Here is a 14,035-nt window from a genome sequence, read left to right as displayed (position 1 = left end):
TGCCATCCAACCATCTCATCCTCTGTCGTCCCCTTCGCCTCCCACCTTCAATCTTTCCCAGCATCAGGGGCTTTTCAAATAAGTCAGCTCTTTGCATCAGGTGGCCAAAGGATTGGAGTTTCAACATCAGTCCTTCCAATGAATACTCAGGACTGATCTCCTTTAGGATGGACTGGTTGGATCTCCTTGCAGTCCAAGGGACTCTCAAGAGTCTTCTCCAACACCACAGTTCAAAAGCATCAATTCTTTGGCGCTCAGCTTTCTTTTTGGTCCAACTCTCACATCCATACATGACCACTGGAAAAACCATAGCCTTGACTAATGGCAACCCACTCCAGTACTCTTGCCTGGAAAATCCTATGGACAGAGGAGCCTGGTAGGCTGTAGTCCATGGGTTCGCTAAGGGTCGGACATGACTGAGCGACTTCACTTTCACTTTTCACTTTCATGCATTGGAGAAGGAAATGGCAACCCACTCCAGTGTTCTTGCCTGGAGAATCCCAGGGACGGGGGAGCCTGGTGGGCTGCCGTCTGTGGGGTCACACAGAGTCAGACACGACTGAAGTGACTTAGCAGGACTAGACAGACCTTTGTTGGCAAAGTAATATCTCTGCTTTTTATTATGCTGTCTAGGTTGGTCATAACTTTCCTTCCTGTGGCTTTAGTAGGAAGACAACTCTGCCAATTTGAATGCAAAGCCACCCACTTTGGCCAGGAGTAGCCAAGGCCCTATTCATGGCCTGGAGAATCACTTGTCATCCCCAGGTGCCTATTGCTCTTTGGAGTTGGCGATGCAGTTTCTTTCTTTTTTTTTAACTCTGTGAGCCCACACCATTTGTCATTGGAGAGGCTGGTGGTTCATCTTGGGTACAAGACTACTTTCAGAAAAGGGAGCCAGAAGCTCAATGGGGTGTGAGGAAGTCATTTGGGCCGCAGGGCATACTTTTAGAAACCAGCGGCATGGATGAAGATTTTCTGGTATAGAAGACGACATTTCCTTCTCGGCATAGCACATCAGGCCTTCCTGGGTAAGGGTCCGCACAGAAGACAAAAAAATTTGGTTGGTCCTCAGAACATTTGGACTCATGCAGGCAAATGATGGGCCAAACTGTTCACATGTCCCAGGAGCTTTGGTGCCCGAGGCTGTGGTTCAGCCCGTTGACTAGAACAAAGAATGAAAGGGAGTGGGCGTAAATTTGGTATCAGCTTCTTCCTTACGTAGGGCTTCCCTGGTAAAGAAGCTCAGCGGTAAAGAACCCAAAGCTGCCAAGGCAGGAAATGCAGGTTCAATCGCTGGGTCAGGAAGATCCCCTGGAGAAGGAAATGGCAACCGACTCCAGGACCCTTGCCTGGGAAATCCCACGGACAGAGGAGCCTGGCAAGTTATAAAGCATGGGTCGCAAAAGAGTTGGACACGACTTCGAGACTAAACAGCAACAATAAAGCAAGTCTTCCTTGTGAACACCCGTGCCTCTGTAGTTTGTTTTTTAGTGATTTCTGAGAGCAGGAGACCAACATGCTTTTGCGAGTTTTCAAAACCTCAGAAAGTTGTCTTCTGGGGTCAGGCTGTCGTGGTCATGTTTGAAGTAACTCTGGGTGTAAAAAAAATGGGAATGCTGAGAATGCATCGGGGGTGAACTCTCCACATTTGCGCTTGTTTTTAAAAACACTCCATTGGCCGAAGTGAGTAGGAGCAGCGACAAAACTTGTGGGGTTCAGTGAACCGGGAACTTGTGGGGCTCTGCTTTGGCAAATAATTAAGTATTTAAAGACAGCAGAGCATGAAACCCAGAGTGGCGTTCTGGCCAAAACCTTTTCTTTTTATTATAATTTATTTCTTTTTGGTGATTCCGGGTTTCTCTTGCTGCCCTGAGGCTTTCTCTAGTTGCAGTGAGCTGGGGGCGGGGGGGTGGGGACTACTCTTTAGATGGCACACAACGGTTCCTCATTGCAGCGGCTTCTCTTGTTGCAAAGCACAGGCTCTAGCTGTCTGGGTTTCAGTAGTTAGGGCTCCCGAGCTCTAGAGCTCAGATTCAGTAGTTGTGGTGCACGGGCTTAGTCACTTATCGGCACATGGGATCTCGACGGACCGAGAATGGAACCCGTATCTTCTGCATCGGCAGGCAGCTTCTTTACCACTGAGCCACCAGGGAAGCCCATTTGGCCATTCCTAAAGTGCCACCCGATGCGAAGAACCGACTCATTGGAAAAGACCCTGATGCTGGGAAAGCTTGAAGGCGGGAGGAGAAGGGGATGAGAGAGGGTGAGATGGTTGGATGGCATCACCGACTCGATGGACATGAGTTCGAGCAAACTCCGGGAGTGGGTGATGGACAGGGAGGCCTGGCGTGCTGCAGTCCATGGGGTCGCAAAGAATCGGACACAACTGCATGACTGAACTGAACTGAACGTGCCATATAAACAAAAGGATATAGAAGAAGTCTCTCGTATCTGCCTTCTTTCACTTTGCATAATGCTTTTGAGGTTCCCCCACACTGTTGCATGCCTCGAGGATCCTTCCCTTTTAATCCCTGAAGAACTTTCAGCTTTCCGGGTGGGTCACCATGTGTTTACCTGCCTGTTGGCTGATGTTTGGCTTGTTTCCAGTGGTTCGCGATTGTGAATAAAGCGACGGGAATGATTCCCATTCGGCTCTTTGTGGGAACGTATGTTTTCACTTCCCTTAAGGAGATGCCGAAGAGGGGAACGGTTGGGTCACACGGTAAGTGAGTGTTTACCTTTGTGGGAACCTCTGTGCAGGTCCACCAGTAATGTACGAGGTCCCCCCAGCTCTGTATTTTTATCAGTACTTGCTATCGTAGGTCTCTTTAACTTTAACAACGCCAGTAGGTGTGCAGGAATTTTTAATTTGGCTTTCCCTGATGACTAATGATTTTGAGCATCTTTTTCATGTGCATAATGACTCTTTACGTCATCTCTTTTGAGGTGTCCATTCCAGACTTTTGCCAATTAAAAAAATCGAGTTATCTCCTCATTATTGACTATTGTTGGTGTGACTTTGTGCTCAGTCTGTCCGGGACTCTTTGCAACCCCATGGACTGTAGCCCTCCAGGCTCCTCGGTCCATGGGATTTCGCAGGCAAGAATACTGGAGTGGGTAGCCATTTCCTTCTTCAGGGGATTTTCCTGACCAAGAGATTGAACTCGGGTCTCCTGCCTTGGCAGGCAGATTCTTTACCTCTGAGCCACCGAGGAAGCCCTTTGACTATAAGAGTTACCTGTATATTTTGGATATGAGCCCTCTGTCAGATGTGTTTTGCAAAAATTTCCCAGATTGTGGATTTCCTTTGGGCTTCCTTTACTGTCTTTTGTAGAGGAAATATTTTGAATCCTGATGATGTTGATTTTTACAAAATTAGAAAAAAATGATTGTGTACCCCAATCCTTGGTGATGGACAGGGAAGCCTGGCGTGCTGCAGTCCACGCGGTCACAAAGAGGTGGACACAACTGATCGACTGGACTGAACTGAACTTCCAGAACCCTAAGATAAGGAACCGGTGTTGCTTTAGGTCACACTATTGGTTGTAATTTGTTACAGAAGCAAGAGGACACTCATACAGTATCATCTGGAATCTGTGTTATTTCAGAGTATTTTACAATTGTTACTTTTCCCCATGGCCTCTATCTGCAGCTGCTGAAACAAGGGAAAGAAACAATAACTCTTAATGTCCAAGGATCAGCCAGCATGGACACCAAGAATGTCCTACAGGTGAACGAAGAAATTGTAGGTCAAGTTATAACCACAGTTTCAAAATCCTCCACCAGTGGGCCGTATAAGGTGTTTACAAGGAATGTTGCTGCAGAATCTTGGCCTTTAATGGAAAATTCCATCTCCTTCTGTGTCCACTAGAAAAAAAAAAGCCCAACCTAAAACTTGAGTGTTGTGTTTTATTTGGCAGATATTCTTAGGACTTCAAGCCTGGGAGACAGCATCTCAGATAACACTGAGAAAACTTTTCTGAAGAGGCACGTCAGAGAGCCAGGATATATAGGAGTTTTTTTTTTTCCCTAGCAAAAGACCAGGTAGTCTAAACATCAAAAGATTGCAGTTAATAAAAGAAAGCAGATATCTTGAGTTAAGGAATTTAGTGCTTTTCTGTGGATTGGAAGAAAGCAGGAGTCTGGGTTCACTGAAGTCATTCCTTGGGTACGCACCTCAGCTATCTGGAGCCAGGATCCTGTGTTTCCTCACATCCAGTTTTCTCTGAGTGCACAGTCAGGGTGGTTTTCGTGGCTGACTGCTAGATGGACTTGGGAGTTCCCTTTGTCTGCATCTTGAGTTCTTTCAGGGCTCACTGGCTGGAGGCTGTAACTTGATGGCTTGATGGCTGTAGTATCCTTTACTTACACGGCAGGTGGTATGGTGGTTCTCATCTCACTGGAAATGGACAGTACGTCATAATAGGAAAACTGTAGTTTTGTTGTGGTTTTGCTGTTGCTGTTGCCATGTTCCTTGAGGTAGTGAAACTCAGTGAGGTATAAAAAATACATTTTAAATTTATTTAATTTTTATTTTATATTGGCGTGTAGTTGATTGACAGTGTTGTGTTAGTTTCAGGGGTAACAGCCAAGTGATTCAGTTAAACATATACATATACCCATTCTTTTTCAGATTCTTTCCCCATATAGTTTACTACAGAATACAGAGCAGAGGTCCCTGTGCTATCCAGTAGTAGGTCCTTGATGATTATCTGTTCTATATATAGTAGTGTATATATGCTAATCTCAGTCTCCCACGTTATCCCTCTCCCCTACCCTTCCCCTTTGGCAACTGTAAGTTTGTTTTCAAAGTCTTTGTTTTATAGATAACTTTATTTGTATCATTTTTTTTTACATTCCACATTTAAGTGATAACAGGATATTTGTCTTTCCCTGTGTGACTTACTTCATGTAATATGATAATCTCTAGGTCCAACCTTGTTGCTGCAAATGGCATTATTTCATTCTTTTTCATGGCTCAGTAATATTCCGTTGTGTACATGTACCATAACTTTTTTATCCATTCCTCTATCAATGGACATTTAGGTTGTTACATGTCTTGGATATTCTAAATAGTGCTGCAATGAACACTGGGGTGCATGCACCTTTTGAATTATGGTTTTATCCAGGTATATATGCCCAAGAGTGGGATTGCAGGATCATATGTAGCTCTAGTTTTCGTTTTTTTTAACGAACTTCCATATTATTTTCCACAGTGGTTGTACCAATTTACATTCCCATCAGCAGTGCAAAGGGTTATCTTTTCTCCACACCCTCTCTAGCATTTATTCTTTGTAACTTTTTGATGATGGCCAGTCTGACTGGTGTCAGGTGATACCTCGTTGTAGTTTTGATTTGCTTTTCTCTAATAATTAGTGATATTGAGCATGTTTTCGTGTGTATTTTGACCATCTGTATGTCTTCTTTGGAGAAATGTCTGTTTAGATTTTCTGCCCCTTTTCTGACTGGGTTGTTTGTTTTTGTGATTTAGCTGCATGAGCTGTTTGAATATTTTGGAGATTAATCCCTTGTTGGTTGCTTTGTTTGCAGATATTTTCTCCTATTCTGTGGGTTATCTTTTCATTTTGTTTACTGCTTCCTTTGCTGTGCAAAAGCTTTTAAGTTTGATTAGTTCCTATTTGTTTATTTTTGTTTTTATTTTCATTACTCTAGGAGGTTGTTCTAAAAAGATATTGCTGTAATTTATGTCAAAGAGTGTTCAGCCTGTGTTTTCTTCTAAGAGTTTTGTAGTGTCCAGTCTTACATTTAGGTCTTTAATCCATTTTGAATTTACTTTTGTGTATGGTGTTAGAGAATGTTCTAATTTCATTCTTTTACATTTCGCTGTCCAGTTTTCCCAGTACTAGTCATTGAAGAGACTTCAATGTCCTCTCTACATTGTATATTATTGCCTCCTTTATTGTAGGTAAATTGACCATAGTTATGTGGGTTTATTTTGGGGCATTCTATCCTGTTCCACTGAACTATATTTCTATTTTTGGCCAGTACCATACTGTTTTGATTACTATAGCTTTGTAGTACAGTCTGAAGTCAGGTAACCTGATTCTTCCAGCTTCATTTTCCTTTCTCAGAATCCTGAAATATTTCTGAGTCTTTTCTATTTGGGAAGAAAACAATTCAGTCACGCAACTGAAACATGTTACATGGGTTCTGGTACAAATTCCCGTGTGTGTGTATGGGGTGACCCATACAAACACCAAGCAATTCTGGGATACCAGCTGGGTATCCAACTTGACTCAATTCTGACACTGTTTGTGGAGATAGCATCAGATTGCACGGGTTATCCGTCTTACTTGACTGAGGTCAGCCCCTGCCCTTTCAGATACTGAATTGCAAGTCCAGGTACCTCTGACCAGCTGGCTATAAATTGAAGGTCCCAATGACCTCCTTGTTGGGTCCAATTCATTTGCTAGAGTGGCTCACAGAAGTCAGAGAAACGTGTCACTTACCAGACTACTGCTTTGGTGTAAAAGGATGTGATTCAGGAAGGAGTCGAATGAAAGAGATGGGCCAGGATGTGGGCAAAGGATGCAGAGTGTCCGTGTCCACCCAAGCCAGTGCCACTATCCCCAGTCATGACGTGCTCACCAAACCGGACATGCTCCCAACCCCATCTTCTTGGTTTTAATGGGACTTCATTACACAAGTGCGATCGATTAAATCATTGACCATGGTGGTGGTTTAGTTGCTAAGTCATGTTCCATTCTTGCAACCTTACGAACTGCAGCCCACCAGGCTCCTCTGTCCATGGGATTTCTAAGGCAAGAATACTGGGAGTGGGTTGCCATTTCCCTTTTCCGGGGGGGTGGGTGGGGGGAGGTCTTCCCAACCCAGAGGATTAAAACCGCTTCTCCTGTGTCTCCTGCATTGGCAGACAGGGTCTTTACTACTGAGCCACCAGAGAGGTCAAATCATTGACCATAGGTAATTTTTTTTCATCTTTGTAAAAAATTGAGATATAGTTGCTTACAACATTGTGTTAGCTTCTGCTGTACAAGAGAGTGAATTTGCTGTATGTTTACATACATCTCCTCCCTCTTGGACCTACCTCTCACCCCCTCCCTTGTCCCACCTCTCTGGGTCATCACAGAGCACTGAGGTGAGCTGCTTGTGCTATACAGCGGCTTCCTACTCAGCTCAGTTCAGTCGCTTAGTCATGTCCCACTCTTTGTGACCCCCTGGACTGCAGCACGCCAGGTCTCCCTGTCCATCGGCAACTCCTGGAGTTTACTCAAACTCATGTCCATCAAGTCGGTGATGCCATCCAACCATCTCATCCTCTGTCGTCCCCTTCTCCTCCTGCCCTCAATCTTTCCCAGCATCAGGGTGTTTTCCAGTGAGTTGGTTCTTCGTATCAGGTGGCCAAAGGATTGGAGTTTCAGCTTCAACATCAGTCCTTCAAATGAACACCCAGGACTGATCTCATTTAGAATGGACTGTTTGGATCTCCTTGCAGCCCAAGGGACCCTCAAGAGTCTTCTCCAACACCACAGTTCAAAAGCATCAATTCTTCGGCGCTCAGCTTTCTTCAACCGTCCAACTCTCACATCCATACATGACCACTGGAAAAACCATAGCCTTGACTAGATGGACCTTTGTTGGCAATGTTGGCAAAGTAATGTCTCTGCTTTTTAATATGCTGAGCTTCCTACTAGCTCTTTGTTTCACACATGGTCGTGTATATACATATACACACATGATAGTGTATATAAGTCTACACACATGGTAATGTATACGTATGAGTAAGTAACTGAAGTTGCTCAGTCGTGTCTGACTCTTTGCGACCCTGTGGACTGTAGCCTACCAGGCTCTTCTATCCATGGGATTCTCCAGGCAAGAATACTGGAGTGGGTTGCCATTTCCTACACGCATGGTAACGTGAAGTGAAGTTGCTGAGTCGTGTCCGACTCTTTGCAACCCCATGGACTATAGCCCACCAGGCTCCTCCATCCATGGAATTTTCCAGGCAAGAGTACTGGAGTGGGTTGCCATTTCCTTCTCCAGGGGATCTTCCTGACTCAGGGATCAAGCAGGCAGACGCTTTACCGTCTGAGCCATGTAAATATGTATATACACATTATAGTCTATACATGTCTGTACATACGGTAGTGTATATATGCATATACATCAACCCCAATCTCCCTTGGCGTCTCCCTTCCCCACCCACCCTGTGTCCAGAAGACCATCCTCTACAGCTGCATCTAAACCTATTCCTGCCCCGCAAGTAGGTTCAACAATGGAATATTACTCAGCCATAAGAAGCAGTGAAATCGGGTCACTTGTAGAGACATGAATGGACCTCGAGTTTGTCATACATAGTGAAGTAAGTCAGAAAGAGACAAACAAATATCATACTAGCGCATATATGTCGAATGTAGAAAAATGACTCTCCTTGCTCCTGTGTTTCCTTACTTTTCTCAGCAGGAAAATGCTTTGGGCACTGTGTTCCCATCAAATGAATATCAGTCACATTTCAGCAAGTGATAAATCCTTTCCAATGAATGTAATCACCCGTTGAGGCTTTTTTTCCCCACACCATTTCACATTTTTTTTGTTGTTGTTGGATTTTGTACTTCACTATAGATAGAAATGGAAGAACAAAATCTTCCACAATTTTTTTCCTGACACCAAAGGTGCAGGTAAGCAGAGTCCTGTGCCCACAGCATCAGCGTCTGTTAACTGAGCAGGGCTGTTTCTAATGGGGAGAATCCAGCTATGCAAGACTTTAGTTCTGCAGAGAAGGATAGACTCCCCCAGGGCTTTCCCTCCACTGGTCCGTAGGTGATGTGTGTACTTGAACTCTCGGAGAAATTCAGTTCAATTCCCTGGATTCGAGGGATTATAATACACCTCCAAGTGAGCCACATAAAACTGCCTGGAAATAAATAACATCAAGGATCATCATGAAACATTTACTGAGTCCCCGTGGGCTGCGCACAAAATCCTGCTGACTTTATGATGTCTCATCTTCTCCAGGGCAGAATATCCATTTATTTCACCTCCTGGAAGACAGTATTATAGGTGCCTTCATAACAGTCAGCACGGAATTCTTGGTGTAGGAGGCCCAGGGCCTCGGGCCTGTGAAAATGGTTTATTTTCTTTTGAAATCAAGAGAAAAAACATGATGTCAATCCAGCATAGATTAGATGCATCTTTACACAAAGAGTCGTGAAAACACGAAAATCTTTACATTTAAATTAAGGTAAACATGCGACTTCCCTGGTGGCTCAGATGGTAAAAGTGTCTGCCCACAGTGCGGGAGATGGGTTCAAACCCTGGGTCGGGAAGACGCCCTGGAGAAGGAAATGGCTACCCACTCCAGGATTCTTGCCTGGAGAGTCCCGTGGATGGTGCAGCCTGGTGGGCTGCAATCCAGGGGGTGGCAAAGAGTCGGACACGAGTGAGCACCTTCACTTTCTTCCTAAACATATAAACTTTTATAGAATTACACATAAATTCCCTCAAGTAATTTATGCAGTGAGTCCCCGACCTATGAGCCTTCAAGTTGCAGACTTTCCACGGTGCAAACGTGGGTTCCGTCCACATCGGGTGTGAGTGAGATTGCAGCTCGCCCCCTGGGCCCTGTTGCTGATGCTTTGGCGCTACCATCGCCCATGTTCTGTGCCTCCTGTAGTCAGTAGTGCCGTCTTTTTGCCCGTTCGGGCGATGCCAGCCCCTGGATGCCGGCTGTATAGTGCTCCTGTAGTTTCTTCCAAGCCCTCTCCGGTAAGATGGAAAACGCTTTCTTTATTTCTTGTGTTTGCTTTTCACGCACTGCATTTGTGTGAGAGGCATTACGAAAGTGTTACAGTGCTGTACTGTACAGCCGTTTGTGTCAGTCGAGTAGCTAGGCCGACTTTGTTGGGGTGCGTGCCAAGGCACTTCGCTCAGGTCCGACTCTCTGTGACCCTATGGACCGTAGCCCGACAGGCTGCACTGTCCACGGGACTTATGAACAAAGTGGACTTGCAAACGCACTCTCAGAATGCAGCTTGTTTGTAGGTGTGGGACTTACTGTATAATAAAATATAAATAAGCACAAATTTTAGATATAAATTTATATATTTGTGATTTGCATGTTTATAATCATTATATGCTGTATCACTTATGAAAGTGAAGTGAAAGTGAAGTCATGTCCGACTCTGTGACCCCATGGACTGTAGCCCGCCAGGCTCCTCCGTCCATGGGATTGTCCAGGCAAGAATACTGGAGTGGGTTGCCATGTCCTCCTCCAGAGGATCTTCCTCACCCAGGGATCGAACCTGGGTCTCCTGCATCGTAGGCAGATACTTTACCGTCTGAGCCACCAGGGAAGTCTCACTTATATTAAAGCATAAATATTATGTATTTATAATTATATACAATATATACTGTATCTTTATTTATATATACATAATATTTGTGATATATGGTATATATAATGTGACTTATATATATTATAATATATTATATTCATTATAATTAATATAATTATCAATCACATTATAATATAATAATATAATTATTATATAATATATGATATATTGATAAATTAAATCACATATTATATTAATGTATTAATTAATATAAGTTGGTATAATTATAATATATATTATATTATTATATACATATACATACATATACATATCATACATATCATACATACATATATATTATACATATTATATATTTTATAATAATATATGTATACATGTAATATATGTATAATGTATGTATAATATGTATGTGTAATATATGTATATACATATAATAATATATATTATAATAACATACATATTATACACATCATTATGCATACATACATATTATACATATTATATATAATATAAAAATATACTATATTATATAATAATATGTAATTATATTTATAATTACAATTATTAATAATGTATATTTATATTTATATGTAATGTTATATTTATTATACAATTAATTTTATAAGTAATCACCTAAAATAAAAAATTATGTAAAGAGTGATCTAAAATAAACATTATTAGTTATTAATCATGTCCGACTCTTTGTGACCCCATGGACCATAGCCCGCCAGGCTCCTCTGTCCATGGGAGTCTCCAGGCAAGAATACTGGAGTGGGTCGCCATGCCCTCCTCCAGGGGATCTTCCCCAGCTAGGGATCGAACCCGGGTCTCTTCCGTCTCCTACATTAGCAGGGTGGGTTCTTTACCACGCACGCCACCTGGGAAGCCCAGAAGAATGTGGTTGACCTGAAAAGCCCTGTAACACCGATTCAACATAATCAGGACCAAAGGCACCTTCTAGTGGATGGTAATCCCCTCCAGAGGCCTCTAGCTGGCAGGAAGCTGGGAGGCCCTGCGTGTTCCAAGCGGGATTTCAGCATCACGGCTTCCTCCCTCCCACACAGAAGCCACGGGCTGGATTCACGGCATGGCCCTCGGCACTGCTGTTTAAGACTGTGTCCCACACTGTTCCCCTGATGTTTCTCTCACTGAAAAATACCCACCAAGTTACCAGATCAGCCTGCCAGAATTGCCCATCACAAGCCCGAGAAGACAGGGCATTCAGCAAGGTTTTCCCCCGACCACAGGACGGGCTGTGAAGATGGCAAAAGGACAGGGTCCTTGTCTCAGTCTTCGATGGAGCACCTCTCCCCTTCTCGCTTTAGAGACCCCTTTTCTCCCCTTCATTCTCCCCCTACACAGCCATCAGCAAGTCTAAAAGGGCCTGCTGCATATCTCAAACACAAGACACACTCATGGCAGACGCTAGTATGGATGCTCTAAAGAGTAATAAATCTACCACAGCAGGCTTTTCTCTCAAGCCCCATGGGCAGCTTCCACGTGCTGCGGAACCCTAGGAGTTGGGGGGGGGTCTCTGCTCCAGAAACATAAAACCTCTACTTTGCTCCCTTTTTAGTGCGAGAATCCCCCAGGGGGGATTTGTTACAGGTGGCTCAGTGGTAAAGAATCTGCCTGCTCGATGCAGGAGCCTCAGGTTCGATCCCCAGGTTGGGAAGATTGTCTTGGAGGAGGAAATGGCAACCCCACTCCAGTATTCTTGCCTGGAAAATCCCAAGGACAGAGGATCCTGGTGGGCTACAGTTCATGGGGTTGCAAAGAGTCGGCCATGACTGAGCAACTGAACTGAACTGAGTACACACACACACACACACACACACACACACACACACACACACAACACCTGCATTCAGCAGACCTAGGATAACACCCAGAAGCCCACCAGTACAACCAGCTCCCCGGGTGATCTTGTGACGGGTGGTCCTCCCACCCTGGGCCACTGAGACACAGAGTCCTAAACAGTCTGGCTGTTCGGCCGGCTTATCCAGGCAACCTGGGGTTGCCATCTTTATCTAATTTAAACTTGTTCTTTTCTATGGCGGCATCGTCAATTAACAATGTTGTGATAACTTCAGGTGGACAGTGAAGGGACTCAGCCACACATGGACATGTATCCATTCTCCCCCAAACTCCCCTCCCATCCAGGCAGCCACATGACATTGAGCAGAGTTCCCTGTGCTGTCCAGCAGGTCTTTGCTGGTTCTCCATGTTAAACACAGCAGTGTGTCCATGTCCATCCCAGACTCCCTGACTATCCCTTCCCCCATCCTTCCCCCTGGTGACCATAAGGTTATTACAGAGTATTGAGCAGAGTCCCTGTGCTGTCCAGCAGGTCCTTGCTGGTTCTCCATGTGAAGTACAGCAGTGTGTCCATGTCCATGGGATTGCCCTCTTCACGTGGAAAGAAGGCAGTCCATTTCCAACCGTAAAAATGAAGAAAACTGATTTGTTAGGCAAAGAGGAGGAAGAGCATGATGTTACAAAGGTCTGTGTCCCACGTTTATTTTGTGCCCAGGTAGACAAAGCCACCTGAGCTGGTGCCATCCCAGATAAGTTAGAGAAGAAGCAGGAATCGAAGAGGAGGAAGTATTCTAAATGTGTTATTTCCTGAGTGTGGCATAGTTTCTCCCTGGGCCATGCAAACCCTGTTTTTTTTCTTAAACACCGAAACTTGGCAGCCACCTCTCTGAGGTCTGCCCAGCACGTCCCGCGCGGTCTTCCTCCAAATAATTAAAGAGACAGACGGCACTCCAGGGGCCGTATCCCATAATGAGGCACTTGTTTATGGCCCTCACGGATTGCTTCGGGGACGTGCCTTTCAGGCTCGGCAACGTGATGAGAGGCAGAGGTAATTTCTTCCCTTGTTTGTTCTCTGAGGTACTGGTGTAGGGTCAGCGGGACGGTCTCCCTGCCAGAGCCGGGACTAGTTTACCGTTTCACTGCCGCTGCTTAAAAAAATTACTTCCCGGGCTTGCTAATGAAAGCACATAGTGTTTCAGAACCGAGTTGCAACATCGTGCTGATAGGTGAGCGTCTGAAGGGATGGATTCACAGAGGACAAAAAGTACCTGGTGGCAGGGAGCGCAAAGGAAATGGAAGGGAAGCATAGAAGGATGCCATTGGGAAAGGCAGGTGGTACGTGGTGAGGAAAGTGCTCGCTTAAGTGGTGGAGATCAGCGATGCTGGAGCAGGGAGGCAGTGGTCCTGCTTTAAGCTGGGTGGGCAGACAGAGCCCCCCTCCCCTCCCCTTTGAGAGTCAGGATGGGCAGCAAATGAACCAGCTAAGGAAGCAGAGCCAGAGGACAGACTAGAGCATCCTGATCCAATTGTCTTAATCCGCCTGCACCTCGCTTCTCCTCTCAGAAGTGAAGTGAAAGTCGCTCAGTCCTGTCTGACTCTTTGCAACCCCATGGACTCGTCCATGGAATTCTCCAGGCCAGAATACTGGAGTGGGTAGCCGTTCCCTTCTCCAGGGGATCTTCCCAAACCCAGGGATCGAATCCAGGTCTCCCACATTGCAGGCGGATTCTTTACCAGCTGAGCCACCAGGGAAGCCCAAGAACACTGGAGTGGGTAGCCTATTCCTCCTCCAGGGGATCTTCCCGACCCAGGAATCAAACCGGGGTCTCCCGCATTGCAGGCAGAATTATTCACCAACTCAGCCATCAGGGAAGAAAACA

At 45.0% G+C, this 14,035-nt stretch overlaps 1 protein-coding gene and 1 non-coding gene across 2 annotated transcripts in view; one reads left to right on the top strand and one right to left on the bottom strand.

Moving 5' to 3' along the window:
- The window catches only part of LOC145537669 (uncharacterized), a 233,688-nt gene that overhangs the window by 56,826 nt on the left and 162,827 nt on the right, over positions 1-14,035 (top strand). The gene's annotated exons all lie outside the window — the stretch shown is intronic.
- On the bottom strand, positions 10,263-10,334 carry TRNAR-ACG (transfer RNA arginine (anticodon ACG)). The gene has a single exon. It is a non-coding gene; the product is annotated as a tRNA-Arg (tRNA).

This window comes from Giraffa tippelskirchi, chromosome Y, assembly GCF_054371585.1.
Source record: "Giraffa tippelskirchi isolate mGirTip1 chromosome Y, T2T-mGirTip1v1.2.pri, whole genome shotgun sequence".
NCBI lineage: Eukaryota > Metazoa > Chordata > Mammalia > Artiodactyla > Giraffidae > Giraffa > Giraffa tippelskirchi.
This window is presented reverse-complemented; position numbering and strand designations above follow the sequence as displayed.